At 36.2% G+C, this 21,357-nt stretch overlaps 1 protein-coding gene and 1 non-coding gene across 2 annotated transcripts in view; one reads left to right on the top strand and one right to left on the bottom strand.

The window, feature by feature from the left end:
- The window catches only part of LOC133520241 (terminal nucleotidyltransferase 5C), a 380,723-nt gene that overhangs the window by 136,423 nt on the left and 222,943 nt on the right, over nt 1-21,357 (top strand). The window lies entirely within an intron of this gene.
- Nucleotides 14,470-14,541, bottom strand: Trnaa-ggc (transfer RNA alanine (anticodon GGC)). Its single transcript has one exon. It is a non-coding gene; the product is annotated as a tRNA-Ala (tRNA).

Genomic DNA, 21,357 nt, shown 5'->3' with positions numbered 1-21,357 from the left:
TGGATTTTTCCAAACGAGATTAAATATTTGCCGAAGGATTCCGTTACAAAGAGAAAGTTCTGTAGAAGCTTTGATATTTGATAGATTGTAAGATATTGCAAGATGCTGAAATGATGGGAGAGACGAAGTATTTTTAACTAAGGCATCGTTAGTTTATACATGTTAAAAGATGAATTATCCATTCGGCTAGTTTTGGAACTAACAGACACTACTGCCAGTGGGGCGACACTCCTCCTTTCGGATATTCTCGGCTTCATTTGGTTAAGCATTGCTTCGAGCAATTATTAGGGTTGGCACAAATTGACATCCCTATGCGTGTACGAGCACAGATAGGATAATGACTTGAATTTTGACAACCCTAAATGGCCGAAAGGGATAGTGCCATACATTTTTTTTTATTTATTTTTTTATTTATTTTTTTATTTTTTTCGTCTTCTTACTATGAATGGGTGGGATTCCCAAGTAGTCTACTGATTCTATCTTTATTTCTTTCTTTGCTTAGTTTCGGATGTAGTCAGTGAATTGTACACAGGGGTGGATTGTTTTTATTTTACATTTTACACAGTTTTGGTCACAGTTTGGTCACAGTTTACAGTGCCATACATTAGACAGGGACAGCATGATTCGTTCCTGAATCCAAGAAGTTATACCATACCATATCATACCAAGAAGTTAAATATGAATCAGGCAACAGTTTCTAACGACTAACGAGTGTCGAGTGAATGCGAATGTTTTTTTATAGCGACGCTTTTGGATTTGAGTTTTAATTATTAAATCTCATTCCACTATGATACTGATCTGTCAGTGTCAAGTGACGTTTTTGGTTGAAGGTTGACATAATGCGCATTTCAGCAGGTCGTCTTAAGGAGATTGGAACCATCTCATATTGGGATGATGGCTGATCCATGTTAGATCAGCATCACATCATATTGCTGGAATTGGCCTGTATGACACGAGAGTTGGGAATTATTTTTCTTCAGGAACATTACACTTCAATGACATTCGTAAATTTAAATAAAAAAAAGCAAGTTTTCAGTGATATCTCTACGTTTTCGCTACAGCACGGCGCACGATCACTTACTTTACGAGTATTACTCGTAAAAACGTGTTGGACTGAGGTAATTTTTATGCCTATCGGCCCGATTCGAAGAATGAGATACGATCACGATAAGTTCTGGTTTAGATAAGTTCTCATTTAGATATCGGTTGTATGTCGTATAATTGACAGAAGCAGCTCGATTCGGGCAACCAACGTCACTTTGACGTTAGAAATATCGTAGATAGATCTTATTGGGATCACAGCGGAATCGAAATAAACGTCAATTTTGACATGTCGTTTAGTTATCGATCTTTTAAAAATCTTTCCAAGGCCGTATGTGGTGGATAAGTAAATTTTGAGTATATGGCTTGTGACTCATTATTTTGTACACACACAGACAAAATTGACAGGCACACATCCATACGCATGTTCGCGCGGCACGGCGTCAAACAGAGCACTTGTACCGACACTTAATTCTGCGCGTTTGCTCAGATGTGTAAATATTTGGGCGAATGTGCGCGCCGCGTGATCTGGTGACGCTGGCGATGTACTTTTTTTTTAATACTTCGTCGGTGGCAAATAAGCATACCGCCCGCCTGATGGTAAGCAGTCTTCGTAGCCTATGTACGCCTGCGACTCCAGAGGAGTTACATGCGCGTTGCCGACCCTAAACCCACCCCGCCCTCGTTGAGCTCTGGCAACCTTACTCACCGGCAGGAACACAACACTATGAGTAGGGTCTAGTGTTATTTGGCTGCTGTTTTCTGTAAGGTGGAGGTACATCCCCAGTTGGGCTCTGCTCTAGATCTGGAATGACATCTACTGGCTGTGCCCTACCACACAATGCGAGATGACATTCACAATGCCCAAACCTCTCTTTTGGACGTAGTTTAAGGACGTACCCGGGTCCGGGTACTAGTTAATCTACTTTTTAAACTGGCAAATGCATATATGTGATTAAAGAGTGACTAAGAGATTGAACGGAACAGAAATAATATCGCGCGACGATGATGCCTTCCTAGCTCCAAATCTTATTAGTTTTATCTGCTTATGAGGTCATGTTTAACTTCATAATCTAAGGCATCGCCGGCTCATGGGCTAGGGGTGGGGGAGCAATTGCTAATATGGCTATGGTAGTGGGAAGGAGGGGATTTTATTCTGTACGGGAGGGCAGCTACCCCCTGTGCCCCCTCTTATATACACTAGTGTCCATTTTCATAATTTGGACATTTTCCAAAAAACAAAACAAAATTTTACGGGAATCGGTTGAAGAATAGGATCTGCAGAAGGGAACCGGACATACGAAAGTATTTTTGCCCAATCTGAAACGGAGACCTTCGCTACTGCTCGGTTAGTAAAGTAAACAGAGGGCATTTTGAAAAAATATTGTGTTTTGTTTTTATTAAAATATTTATGAGAAATTAAAAATAAATAATTCGTGAACTGTTACTATGACGTTTTAATACACTATAACATAGATTAACACCGTAACGCAAATATCTAAATATAAAATTAAACCCCCAAACGTGCACTAATTATATCTAAGTATAATTTTGAATATCCCTATTCATAGCAGCTTCAACTCCAACGACTTTTATGTAACTAAGATAAATATAATTACAATATTAATAACACCAACTATAACCTACTGTCGTCGCTATAACCCTAAACCCTTTATTCCCCATCATAGCTTAACAGGCCAATTCGAACGTACAGTGACATCTGAATCATATTTGAACCATTTTGTTTAGTTATTGTGCTTCTCGTCTGCGTCAATATATGTACGGGCAAGTAAGAGCGAAATGCACGATAACCGAATGACATCGGTTAGATGTTAATCTGATATCAGTGACTTTGATTCTTGGAGACCCTATACATCTCTAAGGATACCTAATTTGATAAACTATATAGTTTTTTAGTTTTGACATTTACACCTATAAATAATTTTAGATTATTTGTTTTGTATGTATTTGTATTTTTTTATTCGACATTAAGATACTTTATACATCTCTAAGTAATAGTACTACTTTAGTTTGCATTTATATTTTCAGTTAATTGTATTTTATAATTGTTGATTTGCTTTTTTTGCTTGTATGTAAATTCCATGTTGACGTGTAAAAGTGCCCTTGTGGCCTATTTGCTGAATAAATGTTGAAGTTGACGTCTACGTTCGAATTGGCTTGTCAAGTCTATTAAATTGATAATCCAGCTAGATTGAATGGAGGCTAGTTCGGGCTTTCCTTTCAATTCCAAGCCTTTGTGAATACTTAAGTCTCTTTTCCCACTTGTCCTTATTTCCGAGCTTTTTATTTCTTTCAGAATGTACACTCGTCGGAAAGGGTTAGTTGGGGATCCCTAAAGTGGTATTTTTGTATTACATGGGATGTAACTATGCATAAAAATACCATTCCATTGAGATTAAGTATATCAAAAAAAAAAAACTCCTGCGCAATATGCCAACAAAATCAATTTTATGCCAAAAATGCCTTACAGCATTTTGGAAAAGAGCTGATACTCTTTAACCGCATCGAAATCGGCCCATCCGTTGGAGAGCTACGATGCCACACACAGACACACATACACATTGGCGTCAAATATTAACCCCCCTCTTTTTGCGTGGGGGGGGGGGGGAACTGTCGTTGATTATTCGACGCGACAGTAATAGTATGAAGATATTATACATTTAAAATGACGCGAACAGATTCATGTTTGGTATAACTGCAAACTTAAACTAGACGTAGTTTTTAGTGCCATTAAACGATTCTAAAAGATTTTTTACATGTAGTCTTAAGGGGCTGTCAACACCCAATGTCCTTGAAATTGATGTTACTTAAACAGTTTTTTAAGAAAGACTATTTGTTTTAGTCAAGTAAGAAAAATATATGTTCATATTAATTATATTTCAAAGACCGTGGTTGTACTCGATACATGATTGAACGAAATCGGCTCGATAGAAAATAATTGCAAAGTTTGGTCTTAAAATCACAATTAAACGGTTTTATGTCTTTATTGTTTTGACTTATGGGTCTGCAATTAAAATCACAATTTCAAAACATTTATATTTAAACCGCTGTTGAGTAAAATATTACACTAATAATCCACTTTTTTTTATTTAAATATTATTCTTATTATTCCCTTGCCCAGGCCCAGTAACATACGACAGTGCTATCTCATTTACTCCGATACAAATAGACAGTGTGCGCGCTTTAGGTATTGACAGCCTCTTAACTTGGTAGTTTTGCTTTGGTGAGCATAAATAATTTTTGATTGAGCAGCAATGTATTTCGTACATCATGGTCATTTGTGACAGTTGTGGCGTCACGTCACTAAATGCGACGTTTTGAGTTAAAACAAAGTAGTGATACATTGATTTCTGAATTATTTTATATGGACAAAATAAAAGTCGTCTGTTTTTAGGGTTCCGTACCCTAAGGGTATTACTAAGACTCCGCTGTCCGTCCGTCCGACTATCCGTCTGTCACCATGCTGTATCTCATGAACCGTGATAGCTAAACAGTTGTCATTTTCACAGATGATGTATTTCTGTTGCCGCTATAACAACAAACACTAAAAAGTACGGCACCCTCGGTGGGCGAGTCCGACTCGCACTTGCCCGATTTTTTTATAAAACCTATGAAAATTAAAGTCTAAACTAACTACCCTTTGGTTATGCTGTCGTAACAAAAATACACGCTGTGTATAAGACTTTGTGTGTCTCTAACTCGTACGTACAAAAAATGTCTATTAAATTCAAGCCAAACCTATTAGGCTTTTGCCCTAGATCTAATATTTGCGCCGATACCACCCACGCCGTAATATCCAATGATAAGTGAGATAAGAAACCAGATAGCCTGACCGTGTTAGGTGATAGCATATAGCTTTTTCCAATAACTGATTCGTTAATTAATATAACCTACGGCCCGATTCGAAAAATGATTAAGACACGTTTAAGATCTTCAAAAGATCGATAACTAAACGATATGTCAATATGTCAAAATTGACGTTTATTTCGATTCCGCTGTGATCCCAATTAGATCTATCTACGATATCTCTAACGTCAAAGTGACATTGGTTGCCCGAATCGAGCTGCTTCTGTCAATTATACGACATACAAACGATATCTAAATGAGAACGTATCTAAACTAGAACTTATCGTTATCGTAGCTCATTCTTCGAATCGGGCCGCTATGATGTTAAAGCAGGGGGACACATATTTTTTTCTTTCGTACCGATTATTTCCGAAAATATTAATTTTATGAAAAAATGGTTTTAGGAGACCCGTATTCGTTTTGAAAGAACTATCGTACGATACCCCACACTCTTAAAAAATCAAAAAATATCATTTTGTATGGGAGGTACCTACCCAATCTACCCATGCATGATTTATGTATCCATGCCAAATTGCAGCTTTCTAGCACAGACGGACAGACGGTCATTTCTATGTAACTACAAAACCCTAAAAATCACGAAAACCTGTCTAATTTGCATTTATTTTCAGCAGTACAATTTTAGTATAAAATAGCTAGTGATGTAGCCGAGAGATTTGACTAGCAACATTTTTATCAGAACTGTACTTTCAGAGTTATGGAGGTAAAACGTTAAAAGTATTTAAAACCCACGCTCGGCAATCTTCCTGTCGTATCTTTTGTTCTCTTCTAATTTCCTGGCTTTACTCCCTCTCTTAATAGGCACGTGTTCACGTCTCAGTTCTGACGAGCGTGACCGCTTTTCTATTACGCGGAGGACCCTAAGGAGTGGGGGGGGGGATTCGTCTGGAAAATTATTTAGGACGTCTTCTAAGAAATGGCAAATAATAGAAATAATAGCTACTGAATGTAATGTATTTACTGAATTGTGGCTCGAGTCAAATGGCTCGGAATTTATGTATAAATAGACTCAAATCCAATGAAAATCAGTCTTTTTGTGTGGAGATGTCGATACGAAATAAAGTAACCCGGGTGTTTTGGTAGTTTCGGGTGTTGCCACTTCGTTTTGGCTAAAATTATTTCTCGTGTTAATAAAATTTTTCTATTATTCATTTTCTAAGCGATTAATTACGAAAATGTTTCGTTTTTCTTTTGAACCCACAACAAAAGGAAAGCCGGTCTTAAAAAATATTGTGTATATCGAAATTAGCTATGGTTAGATCTGTCTTCTACTCGTATTCTCGAATAGTACCTTTCGATGCTGGTGCGGAAAGCGAGTGACAAGACTTGAGACGAGTGAAGAATGACATTTCCGCACGTGTAACGAACGACGGTTTTTAATACAGTTGCGAAAAAATAAGAAATTCAATAAGTACTTTTTTATGCATGTTCTATAAGACAGAAACAATTGTAAATATAAAATATTATACTACTATTACCTGAGTATCGTTATTTACGATTATTTGTGTATCGTATATTTAAATTGTATGAAAACAATATCGAATGTTGCCTTCTTAAAACATTCTTGCAGGAAGAAATAGCTGCCGAAACGCCTGTCAAAGCAGAGTTGACAGGCCTTTCGGTAGCTATTCCGTTCCATTCAGACAACTTATTAAGGACGGTTTTTCAATATTCAATATTAAAAAATAAATAAACGTGTTATAATGATGAAGAGGTAAGTAATAAAATATGAAATATGCTTATATTTATACAGTAGTTTTTTTATGTTGATTACGACTTATAAAGGAAACTAACATTAACACTCATCAAGAAGTAGTAATGAATTGGAACAAGTGGAAAAGAAAAAAGCACTAGTTCGCGAAATCCAACTTTCTGCACGCTAAACAGTTACATAAAGTAGAACTTTTTGAGCAACTCTATTAAAAAACATATATTTTCTTCTTTATTTAGTACAAGTAAGGTCGAAAACATATTTAAAAAAAAAATCTGCGGAATATACGAAAAAGTAACGACCCTGGTATATATCATATAGGTAATATAACGTTTTTCTTATTTGAGTGGCAATTACTGAAAATACTTATGTCTGTATCGCGCCTGTAACGGTGTAGCGTAAAAAATAGCTTTTTATTTCTGTAAACTTTGCTATTTCTACAGGAAAGTCACTAGCAAGTTAAGCATACAATTAAATATGACGCAGTAGGCTGCCTAAAATCGAGATTCAAATTATTTATTACATTCATGCTGAACGTACGTTAGGTCCTAGATAACTTGTCAGATCAGTGGGCGGCGAAGTGAAATTGATTCGTTTTATCGGTGATAAGTGGTGACGTCATAGCACTTGACAGTGACGTCACGGACCAATTCAGTGTCGCGATGGGCGGCCAATTGTACTAGTAGGTGTCGGGTGTTTTATAGGGCAGAAACTGTAGTAACTCTTTACCTACATGAATTTGAGAACGACACTCGGGTTTTTTTAACGAGACTAAACGATGAAGAAGGACAATGAACAAGTATCTTTATGTATTTTACAGTACATATGGTGCTACTTTATAGCACTAGTGCGAAAATTAGCATATTACGTTACTGTGTTGAACATTTAAAGGGCCATATGTACTGTAAAACGTTGTACGATACATACGCGAATAGGTAATTCGCAACTCGTGTCGAGCTAAAACACTCCCTTCGGTCGTGTTTTAATTTATCGCCACTTTTTTCGAATTTCCTATATTTCGCACTTGTATCGTAATGTACTATTTTAATTTTTGTAATGTTGTTGTTGATGTATTTTAAGTATAGCTAAAGTCACACCAAGATAAGTTGGCAGCTATTTTGATAGCCCTGGCAGTGCAATTGGTCTTTTAAACGTCAAACATTATGAAATTGACGTATACTTAACACTTTCATTGGCTGAGCTATCAAAATAGCTGCCAACTTAGCTTGGTTTGCCTCTATGCTACTAGATTTGACTTTATTCGATTTTTGATTGAAGAACAGATTTGATAAAAAAATTAAATGCTCCTAACTATTATAATAATTCAAAATTCGAAAAATATCTAACGTCTATAGTTGATAATGTTGATATACAACCAATTGTGTCAAAATATTTTCAAATATGTTACTAACCAGAGAGGAAAATGAGGACTGTTTGTATAAAAGGCGATTTCGCCTGCGTCCTCCACTTTCTTCTTAACATCCTGAAATGTATAACAGTTGTTATAATTTTAACAATACCGAATATAAGTTTCATAGCATATCAGTACCCCTAGTGTAAATTTAGTCGATAGCGAAACGTGACGTACGCGTTTGCGTTAAGTCTCATTTTGTATGGGTTTTTAAACAGCGCGCCAAGCGGGACGTTTTGGAAAGTCAAAAATCTCATACAAAATGACACTTAACGCAAACGCGTACGTCACGTTTCGCTGTCGAAAATATTTACACTAGGGGTACTGAGCCCCTATGGGATTTAGAAACAGCGCGCCAAGCGGGACGTTTTGGAAACTCAAAATGACACTTAACGCAAACGCATACGTCACGTTTCGCTATCGAATAAATTTACACTAGGGGTATAGTTCTGTCCTCGTAATGAAAAAAATCGATTTTAACTTTTTATGAAAAATAGCATCGGTGCATAAATATATATCTGTATAATATATATTTATTTATTTTATGGCTGTAACCCAGAAATAGTAGAAAAGATTAGTTACTAAAAATGCAGTATTTGTTCAAAAAACGCTTAAGATACAAAATTTAAATGCAGCATTTACATCATACTAAAGTAAAATGCAGTATATTGTTGTTTACTGCATGTTGAAACAACAACGTAATGAAATTTATCTACCGCGCTAAACTGAGGTGAACGCAGCCAGTACATTTGCTGCATTTTACCTTAGTGTAGCCACAGGCTCGGCTTGTCCTTGGGTCGAAACTGCAGGTAACACTAGTAAATCAGTCTGTGATGATCACTGATCGGAGAGGTCCTACCTAATTAAAAAGAATATGATAGTGCTACAGTTATATTAATGTATTGCATGAATAAAATATCAATAATATACACTTGAGTAAAATATTTTTCTATTTACAGATTAATTTTTTTTCTCAGTATTTAGGAAATATCACTATAATTTATTACTTTGAAATAGCCATTTTAATAGCAAAGCTATTCATTTTACATTTAAACATTATATACATATAATCTATATAATGTGGTACCTAATGTTTTTTTGCTGCATTTCACCCATAAATAATAATTATATTAAAATCATCTCACTAATATGAAATGATGTTCAATATGTAACCAAGATAAATGCAGTATTCGACACATGTACTTCATTCATTATATGTATTTTAGCATCGTCTATATACAAAGATATACTATATACTATAATACCAATAATACCAATCTACTATAATACCAATATACAAAGATATACTGCAGTACTCGACTTTAAAACCAAATTTTCGCACAGATTGTAATGAATAACTAAATAATACGACGGAAAGTACAAATTCAAGTTTATATAAAAATATAAATAAGTATTATAATTTAATCTCCTTTAGTATAAAATTTCACAAAAAACCTTCAATCACCTTTTTTTCGTAACTTTGTTTTTGCAATTACAGCATTTTTCATTACAAGAGCAGAGTTATACACTGTAACATGTAAACATATTTATGAAATAAATTAAAATTAGTGATATTCGACGCTTAAACGCAAGTCTTACGTCCACTTTTCTCATTAAAATGAGATTTTATGTAATGGAAATTGACCCTCTAATGTAAGTACTTTCTACCTCAGCTCACTCTTATTAAATATAAATAAGAGGTGCAATTACACTCTGCCCCCGATGTTATATTCGACCCTTTATTCAAAAGGGCTTTACTTTCCCGCTTTAGCTAGAAAATGTAGTCTTTTGCTTTCTACGCCGGTATTGGGGCGTAAAAGCCTTAATGTTTATTAAGACGACGTTTCTCGTAATGGAGTTATTAATGTGGGTTTTACGAGCGATTGACTGAAGCGGTGCCGAGTGTTGTGAAACTAGGGTTGAATTCGACTAGTCGCAGTGACAGCTTATGACATGGCTTAGAGTATAATGCCTCGGACACGAAAACACGTGCTCATTATTTTTTGCTGCTTTCAAACATATACTCAAACCAGCCATTAACTAGCAAGTTGCTTGAGCATCACTTTATATAGGAGTTAGAAGATTTAGTAACTTTTTAGTACTTTGAAGGCCATTTTCTCCTAACAGGTTGAGTTTGGGCAGCTAAAAAAAAATACGTGTCCGTTATTTTAGACTACTCTATAACATATATCAAAATGAATCAAATCGGAGTCGGACAGTTGGGTACCCTTCCTTGTGAGACGAGTCTTAAAGCAGAGGACTCAAAGGACTCGACCCTTAACCAATACTACCAAAGCTGCGATGCACAATGAATCGCGTTCATGAACAAAAATCCTTACGGTACTATGGAGCTCTACGTGGCATATACCCTGTGGCGCGCACTGCATCTGCGTCTGAAAGCACGAATCGTCGTGCGATTCGCACGGAGAAGTGAAGTTAATGTGTTACACCAAGCTGTTTGTGCATAGATATTGAAAATCTACAGTAAAAAGAAAAATAATCGCAGTACCGTCGCTCCGAAGTGTGATAAGCGCCATAATTCATAAACACTTCTTGCTTTTGTCGAGTTATTTTTTCATATTCGTATATAACATGACATGTTTACTGTCATACATAATTATTTACACTTAAGTTGAACTCAAGCAACAGCTGTAGCTATATTTAGACTCATTTAAATGTATCTTCAAATATATTCAACGGCAAAATGCGTGAATAAACAAATGACAACGTCAAGTATTGACTTTTGAAATGAAAATGAAATTCCGAGAAATGGATCCACGGAAGATTGGAGGGCAATGTGAGACATCAACCAAAATTAATATATTTATTGTAATTTATTATGGCTGTTTACAAAATAAAATATTTTACGAGTCATTACAGTAAGTATGAGGAAAAGAGCCTTTCTTTGTCAATAATATTGAATACATTTTTCGGTTTAAATCACGTATTTTTAGCAACTCGCGTGATTTGTTTTGGAGAAATATAAGGCGTCGTACGGATCAGACTACATTGCAGAAAACGTCACTGAGGTAATTTTATAGAGAAGTTTATATACAATTTTACATTTACAGTATCAATGCAGTTGACATCGGCAACATTGGGAATTTTAATGTTAATAGAAAGTCATTTTATTTTATCAAAGTGTATGTATTACTCACCCAGTATTGTATTGTCCTAACCCTAAGTATACTTGTTGCATGGTAAGCTCTACGAAATTGTATTTGTCATGTTTAATATTAATATTTAAGCTCGTTACTGACACTTATATGAGTCATGCTTGAATTAAATAATTATTTAATTTATTATATTTTTATAATTTTAGTAATGCTGGTGTTGTCTGACTTCGAACGGTACCTGTAGTCTCCATTTTAAAGTACTAAGTAAGAGTACTGGGGCATCGCGTACTGCTGCTCGCTGGGTACGCACTCGGTACACATTCGTGTAAGGTGCATGATTAATGCATAAGAAAAAATAATTTGTACTAAACAATAGGCGTATAGGTCGAGTTATCCACGATGGCGCGCAGATTTGTCAAATCTAACGTTAAATAATATGACATTACTTCGTGAATGACACGATCTATACTGACAATAGATCAAGAAAACGGTACAGTAATTTAAGATATTTTAGATGTAGTAAACACCCCTGTCCACGATGACGGCTTAGCAACCAAACTGTCAAGGCCGTGCTGGCAAATGAATCATCAATAAACGGGGGTAGCATGTCAGTTCAATTATCAGCGGAGTGGGCGGGCCGGCGCCGGCGACGCCGCGGCGGGTGTTTTACGGGGCCTGTATCTAGGGCTAAACAAGACAATATTTTAATAAAACGTTACGTTCACAATTAGGCTAAGAATTATGGCGTTATTCATAAAAGACTGTCAACTCTCATCAGCCCTTGATAATCATTTGTTGTTAAAAAGAATCCAAATTCAAAAAGTTTGCTTAGTTTTATAAATAAGTTTTATGAATAAAATTATTCTTTTGGCGGTGGAGTATCTTCCAGCTTTCTCTATCCTGCGCCATCTTTTTGACTTTTCAATACGACACGACCCTCAATTTTCATTAAATAATAAAGCAACGTTACACTTAGTAGGTATTCTGTTTTTATTTATTTACCTACTTAGACAATTTAGATATGTCAAAAAGTCCCGCGATACAAAATACGTAGCGATACGCTGAGAAGAATAGAGAAACGTGGAAATACGTGCAAGATAAAATAAAAACACAAACGTTGGTTCGTTACCACATTTATAATCAAACCCAAGTTTGACGAGAGCAAAAATTCACTTCTACTTGTTCTTAATTAAATATCGACTCTTTTATCAACATCCATATTAAGCAATTTTTGAATCATTGACAGCCTCTCGTGTGGTGCAGCGGCGGCAACATGGTTGCATTTTTATCACTTGTCAATATGCCTATCATTTTCGCACTTACATACTTGTTAGAACGTGACAAGCATGGTGACAGGCGATAAAGTACGACCGTGCTACAGCCGCTGGAATCAGCGGAGTGGCTCCATACATGGCAAAACATTTCGGGTCTCCGAGGGATCTTCCTGAGGTCCTACTCGAGTTTTTCACACTGTTAATCCCGATTTTAATTTAAAAAAAAATATATATATATATATATATATATATATATATGTTAAACATTATTAAATTCTACATGAAATATATAAATGTACTCTCGCAATCTCGCGCGCATATTTTAATTTTTCTGAAAATGTTCAACTCAATTTTTTACTGTTTTTTCAAGTCATAATTCAATATATTTTTCAGACAACTACCTTAATTGTATATACAACATACCTAAATTATAAAGAAATCGGATTAGTACTTTGGTTGTAATCAAATAAAAAAGTTTTTTTCATTTTTGCATTTTTTTAAAAACCTGAAGCATTTGAGGCCAAATTTTTGGTGAAAGCACTACATATATATAGATTAATAAATCCAGTAAAAGGTCATTAATTTTTTCGCTTAGGGGATTTTGGCCAAGCTTACCCGGCTATACCCTTTTAATCGCAACCCATTTTATGCGTGAAAGCTCTTAGTTTTCAAAATGGGTATATGATTTTTTACCGTCCGGGAACATGTTTATAGGTAATAATAATAATATTATAATAATTCAGCCTATTTACGTCCCACTGCTGGGCACAGGCTCATGCGCGAGAGGGCTCGGGCTATAGTCCCCACGCTAGCCCAATGCGCATTGGGGACTTCACATGTATGTGACACCTTTGAATTCCTTCACAGATGTATGAAGGTTTCCTCACGATGGTTCCTTCACCGAAAAGCTAGTGGTAAATATCAAATGACATTTCGTACATAAGTTCCGAAAAACTCATTACGAGCCAGGATTTGAACCCGCGACCTCCGGATTGAAAGTCGGACATCATATCCACTCGGCCACCACCGCTTACACCGCTTGTTTATAGGTACTTGAGAAAATTCTCATGTAAAATAAAGCGTAGGATAAACGAAAATGGAAGCATGTCAGCAGGGCCGGCGCCGGCGCGGCGCGACGTCCGCGACAATTAGCGCCCGGAGATACAGGCTGGAAATTAAGGCGTTTGCTGCCGATAAGGTACCTACAAACTAGTGTTCGACTGAAACCGGATCATTTGCCGAAACCGAACCGGTCGAAACTGAGTCATCCAAGATTTGGTTTCGACTCAGTTTGGACCGAAACCGTAAGAGTAAATATTAACCTAATTTTACACGTTTAACATGTTGCGGAGGAAAATAGCTCACGACAGTTTGATTTTAAACAGGTATTAAAATCTGGGGCCTTTTTTACACGTATGAACAACGAAACACCTAAAATTCGTGGAAGTGGTATTAAAAACCTGCCAAGTGCGTCTCGGAATACGCCTATACTAATAAAATAAAAATAGAAATCCCTTATCATTATAGAAAAGTACCGGAACGCCATCTGAAAGTGCAATGTTGTAAGTTTCGGCGTGACCGAATCGTTCGACAGTTTTTGGCCGAAATATACAGGCCGATTCGAACATACACTGATAGCTGAATGACATCTAACTGATATCATTTAGTTATCGTGCATTTCCCTCATATTTGAACGTACATGTATTGGCGCGAGTGAGACGCACAATAACTAAATTCAAATATCATTCTGACGTCAGTGTACGTTCGAATTGGTCTGTAAGTTTTTGTGCTGAAATACGCCGAAACGAAACCACCGAAACTTCGATCGGACGCTACTATAATATTTGTAAAATTACAAGATGTATAGAGAAGCATATAGGTAGCCTAAATTATGGGCTTTCTCAAAGCCCTTTGAAATGTCCCCGATGTTTGCGAATTTATTTCTAAACAATTAATTTATAACTAACTTAATGCTATAAATTGCATATACAGGATGTCAATCACAATGAAAAAATCAATGATGATCAACTCTGGTCAACGTGGGACTCGAACCCACATCTTTGGATTGCCGGTCCAATGCTTTACCAATTGCGCCAGCTGACCATCCGTCATTCACTGCGAATTTAATGCTGTCTTTTCATGAACCATTTACAAACTTGCCCTGAATTAAAAATAGAAACAAGATAGGTACACACTACAATTAAAACACAAATCTTTACTGCCGCTACCGTCTAACATCGTTTTTTAGAAGCATTTATTTAACTTGCACAGTTTGTACAGTCATGTATACATATTTTTGGCACTTTGCCCGTGTCGATATTTAATACCTTGACTGTACTTATGTATATAGGCAAGTTAAACTAGTTAGACTCACTTCCCATTATTCGATTTGACTGAAACTTCACATTACGTAAGTTGGGTGACAATGCAATATTATGGTTCCTACCATCGAGCTGATTTCTGATGATGGATATAGGAGGTGGCCATAGGAACTCTGTGATAAATCAACGCAACCTAATTGTCCTTGGGTTTGTTAGAATTGTCTCGATGAGCAATTCGTTGCCTGTTGAAAGAAAAGTATAAGATAAGATAAGTAACGATGGTTGTGTGTATGTAATAAATAAATAAAAAAAATAAAAAATATTCAGCAATAAAAGTTTGTATCAATTAAGTCAACATTATTTATTTGCAAAAATAAAAAAAAAAGTCTCGTTTAAATTTTATACACATTAAAACCCCAAAAAGGTAGTAAAATGTACATTTTAGGAGGAACACTTTGACAGGCAAAAAACTGGTTTACACGCCCTTTGAATATTCAGGCGTGTCGCTCTAGATGCATACATTACGGACGCCTTGACATGTCAACATAAACACGTTTAAATATAGCCGGTATTTAAACGATACGGTTAGATTATAGGGTGGAGTCGATATTGGACATTGACTATCTCCCGTAGACTCCTCATAGCCTCCAATGTCCCAGAATAGTTTAGTTTTTGAATTTGGAACCTTGACTTATTTAATCAAAGTTAAAATTACGTTTTAGAATAAAGCCTTCATACGAGTACGAGTTTCTCGATGGCCCTTTCACTAAGGTTCGCGAGGTCTTCAATGAATTTAGTGAGAGGGCATTCCAGAACAATGAAAAGTATGTGTCTGAAGAGTGTAAACATTAATCTCTAAATTGATATTTAATTTAATTTAAATCTAGTAACTAAAATGCCATTCGATGAATAAATAAATAAAATAAATAAATAAAAAATAAAATAAAATAAAATATTTTTATTTCAGAACTACTAGAATTCCATAAAAAAAAAAAATTGTTAGTACCATCGTTATAGCTAGGGGTTAGTAAGTACATTAAAATCAAATCATATCCAAACATAATAAGAATAATAAATAATTAATAATCTTGACATAATAACAATGAAATCATGATTCATAGTAAAATAAAAATTAGTTGAAATAATAAATACAAAATACAAAAATACAAAAAAAAAATACAAAAATACAAAAAAAAAATATAAATATAAAAAAAAAGGTAAATAAGATAAATAAGATAAATAAGAGCCTCTGAGACTCGGGAGAATATTGAAGTATTTTATAGCTAAACGCCCCTTGACTTGTAAAGTACGAGTATTATCAACATTGTATTGTAAAACAGTGTTTTGATTAATTTTTGTTGATATTAACTGTCAATAAAGTGTCTTAAATTGAAGAGAGGTGAAGTAAAAATAAGAATAAGAATTCTAAACATAAACTAGCGATGACAGTTTCGTGTCACGACATATTGTGCGTATGGACAACCATAACATTCGCAGCTAAAATGAGCTACTACATACTCTGTCTATAATGAAAATAAACATTATTAATTCTGCCATTTAAGTGCAAATGTTTACACCCGCCGACCACCTTCTTTTGTCCCTTTCATTTGCATCAAAAGTAAATAGAGAAGGCGCTTTGCTAGCTCGTTTCGATATTTAAATGAGGTATAGGTGATATGTGATCTGTGATATTACCGGCCAGTAACTAACCACTGATTGTCTGTAGAGTAGAGCTTATGTTAGAATGAAATAGCCAGTTACGAAGTGTAGAATCATTTACTCGTACTAGGAGCTAAATGATTATTTGATTAAACTACATAGAGGCTTAGAATTATGCAAGCCACCCCACACTAGCACCTTGTGTACCCTACGCAATGTTGGCGCAACTGCGCAGTGATGCACATCTATTCCAGTATGGAATGTTACTGTGATACCAGTGTTCGAATCCAGCACTGAACTGGATCGAATTGTTTAATTCCAGTCATTTTCATCGTCCAGTGAATTTATGGAGACAGTGACCAAAAAAATAATACTTTTTCACTATTTAACTTTCATCCAGCACTGGATTGACGGTCTACATTATTCCAGTGGCGCTGGATTGGGCGAGCTGGAATCAATAGTAAACCATCATTCTGCTCACTGAACTGGAATTTATTATATTCCAGTGCCGGTTCACATTATTCCAGTAGCATTCCAGCGTTGGATTCGATCACTGAACTGGAATGCCACTGGAATAGATGTGAACCGGGCATGATGCCATTTTCCACAGTTAGATTAATTATATAATCATATAGCTACTAGTATAAAAAAAAAATACTTTTATTCAGTAACTATGATTTGGTATACAGTAGCTGTGCTGGTGCCTCTTTGTAAGTATTTAAGATACTTGTGTTAAGAGAACACCGCTCTACCACAGGATGTTTTGCTTACAATATAACATGTTCGTATAGGTACATATATTATCTTTCGATATTGCATTTTAGCATTTTACTTAATAAAAACAAAAACAATAGAATTATAACTGCAACAACTTATGTATATATATTTTTAAGGTAGAATGTACAACAATTATCTTTTCTTGTGTGTTTGTGTGTGTGTGTGTGTGTGTGTGTTTGTGTGTGTGTGTGTGTGTGTGTGTGTGTGTGTGTGTGTGTGTGTGTGTGTGTGTGTGTGTGTGTGTGTGTGTGTGTGTGTGTGTGTGTGTGTGTGTGTGTGTGTGTGTGTGTGTGTGTGTGTGAATATATTATATTAATTTATGTGATTAGTGAATATATTATAGTATGAACTTGTTCTTTTATAAAAGAGCATAGGATAGACTGCCCATGCCATAATCCTTATGTTTGCTTTGGCTCGGTTGAGTAAAAATAGTACGAATGATGTATAGTATAAATGTAAGTAATGTACCAAAGGAAGAAAAAAGTAAAACGAGCGAAGAAAATGATAAATGACCGAGTAGTCGTGAAGGTAAATGTGGCTATTAATATTTTCTCTACTTACATAATACACTTGCTAGTCATATAGGTAATATAAGGTTTTCTTTTGTGCAATTAAGATTAAATAAATAAATAAATAAACTTAGGACTAATTTCAAGGGTTCGGTAGCCAAGGAACCCTTATAGTTTCGCCATGTCCGTCTGTCCTTCCATCGGCAGCTTTTTAATATAATTCGTAACAAATGTAAATATTTAATTGTGTGGGTGTGAACAGACATAATAATTAAAAAAATAAGTTAAAAAAAACATTTTTGGATGGAATTTTAACAGGATCTTTACTAAATTCTATAGAACTCAGGAAGAAAATGTTAATCTCAAGGCTAAGCCCAATCAACTAGCACTAATGCTGCCTATATTTGGCACGCCCATGTCTGAATAAAGTCATTAAACAAATCAACGGGGCGTCTAGTCGGCATTCGCTGTTTTTGGCAAATAACACTTTAATTCCACAATGCGTGAAGGTCCCTTCCTTTTTATAGACACTATTTTTATTGATCAGTCAAGCTAATTAAGAGCCAAGATTTATTGTCAATTTTTTTGAACGTTAAAATGGACTCAGAATGAGAAAGTTCAATTATAATTAAATAACTTCATGATTTTCAATAAAATATATATAAATATGTACGCCACATTAAACATCACTAATAGGGTGGTCTAAAAATACGCTGACAAGACATTTTAGGGGAATTTATTTTTCGCCCGCCATTTTGCACCGTGTATCGGCGTCGTATGTCCGCTCTAGGCAAATTACTAGGCCGCGTAGCCAACGTTACAATCGTTAACGCTCCGTAGCGTAGCGTAGTCATCTCTCTCTATCACTCTTCCATATTAGTGCGACTGTGACACTTGCGTTTCGTTCGCCACGGAGCGTGAATGATATTTATTTAGTTATTTTATTTATTTATTTCAAATATTTATACGGCATTACAGCATATGCCAATACACCGAATAATTAGACTATACAAATACAAAACATATATAAAATAAAAAACAGATATTCATTAATAATCACATGCAAGTGCTGGAAAGCCTATCATCCATCATCTCACAGAACCTCAGACACTCCTGGCACACATTCGCCCATCTCCCCGCAAACAACACACTCTGGTGCTGATGTCAAGAGTGCATTGAGCAGCGATAACGCGCGGAGGAGTGGCGAGTTCCTGCGCGATACTGTGCGCGCCGCCGGTACGGCCAACAGTGGACGCGTTCGCGGCCTCAAGAAGACTCGAGGAATATCCGGGACGTACAACCTCAAGACTCGATCTACCAGTTCCGGGCAGTCCGAGTCACCGCGCAATATGCGACAAGCTGTAGTCAGCAAGATGTTGTTGCGCCTGATGATATGCACGTTGGCTACGCGGGCTGATGTCCGCGGTACGAAATATTAAGTTGCGTGCCGTGGCGAGCGGAGCCACGCCAATCCGTGTGTTCTTCACCTAACATTTTGAAAGGATAGAATTATGTCAATCGTTTTTAAACCGAGTAAAACATATCTATTATAACTTGCCTGTATTCTATCCGCTAAGTTCTGCAAGTTTGCAGTGAGCACTTAAACGCATTAATAGTAGATCAGTTGTTATCGTGGTTTCAAGCAGGTCCCTGCCCATTAGAAGTTGGGTTTACGGGCCGGTAGTACATTACTCTGAACTTAGATCTACAGACTAAAACCTAAATTATAATACCTACGTGAAAACTAGAACCGAGGGGGTTGCAAAAACAAATATGCAGAGGGGGGGGGGGGATCAGGTGTCTCTGCCGCAGTTTGTAAATGTATGTCAAAATGGAACACAATTCTAGAGGATTTATGAAAGTACTCCTAGTGTGGGAAGTTTGCGAAATGTTGTAGGTGGTGAAATTTGTCAGCAAAATATTAATGCGTCCAAAATATATATTCGACAATGATATTTATTTACTTAATCGTCTTTGTGGAAATAGTTTTTATCTTAAGGCAAATAATATATCATAAACGACATACACATATGTATTGACATATTTCTGGTAAATACGATTATTTGAGTAATAACTGGCCGGTACTACCACCATACTGAGAACGTTGATAAACAAACAACGACATTACTTCTTTACAATAAAATTGTATTGTCCCTAGCTCCCTAGTTATTTTTAAGATTCTACTTATTCTTAGATCCGTTTATTCAGCCCACTTCCCACATATCACATAAGCACACGTTATACCCCTTGTTGAGGATACATAGTATAGTACAAACAGGATAATTCGAACGCATACTGATATCAAAATGACATCTTACTGATATCATTCAGATGTCGTGCATTTCGCTCGTACTTGTCCGTACATGTATTGGCGCGGGCGAGACGCATGTTAGCTAAATAATTTGATTTAAATATCATTCTCGTGTACGTTAGAATTGGCCTGATAATCGATGAACAACTTAAATTAACTGCCCCCCGCCAATTATCTCTCGTTTAACCCAGTGCCACCCAGATTGTAGGTGGAGGTGGAGGGCAAACAGGCGGCCAAGTCTCCAACTTAATTTGCGGTAGACACTGACCATGGGTTATTGACTGTCTATCATGGACTCCGCATTACTTAAGCACTTACAAGGCAGAGGGAATATATTTACCACTTGATATTCAACTGTATTTCAAAGTGATGAGGTTCAGTTTGGCATAATTTCGGACGCCTTTATGGCTTTATAAAGGGCTAATGGCTTACAGTAGGCACATAGGCACTCTTTTTCTCCTACTTTATACTCGTACTACAAAAGATTTTGCGCTCTTCAACTCAATTAGTATGGGAGCGCAAATGTTTTATGATTTAAATGCTCTCTATTCCCTTATACTATATAATATCTCTGCGCTCAGAATTGCGTTCTCTTGTTAAGGTGAGCGTAAGGAACTGAGAAGACGCCCGTCTCATTGATCTTAATGCGAAACGGCGGATACGTAAATCCCGGCATACGTTCTGGCCCCCTATAATGCCTCACCTGCGATAGAGTTTTTAAAAGTAAGTTCGGCTTTCCAAGCCATATCAGAGCTCACGCTCTCGTAATTAGCCAGGGTCGCCGTTGCCGATTACGGCATGGATGGCTATAAATATATATATATATATATATATATATATATATATATATATATATATATATATATGAAGAAGCATCAGGAGGCTCGGCGGAACGTTTGTCAACAGTTAGTGACACATCACGAGTGTTGGCATCATCGCTTTCATCGTTATCAGCCATTGTCGTATAAGGATGGAGAAAACGCGGAAATAAAAGCACGTTCTACACGTTTACGGATCACTGATTTTATTTAAATAAACTTTAGATTAAACTACAATACGATTGACACGATAAAATTAGATTAGGAGCCAATAGGTTAGAACACGTGCACCGCCGTGCGCAGCTATCAACAGAATGACGGCTGCCGACCGGTCGGCGCCATCTTGCTACCCTATTCGGGGGGAAACCCGCTCCTATTTTAATGCTACCTTCAACTTTTCATAACTATCAATGTCAACATAATTTCAAAGGTACCCTAATTTTTATAATAATCAACAATCTTGACATTTTGACGTTTAAGCAATCATAACAAACAATTAGCTGTCAACTGTCAATATGACACTC

This window comes from Cydia pomonella, chromosome 8 (assembly GCF_033807575.1).
Source record: "Cydia pomonella isolate Wapato2018A chromosome 8, ilCydPomo1, whole genome shotgun sequence".
NCBI lineage: Eukaryota > Metazoa > Arthropoda > Insecta > Lepidoptera > Tortricidae > Cydia > Cydia pomonella.
This window is presented reverse-complemented; position numbering and strand designations above follow the sequence as displayed.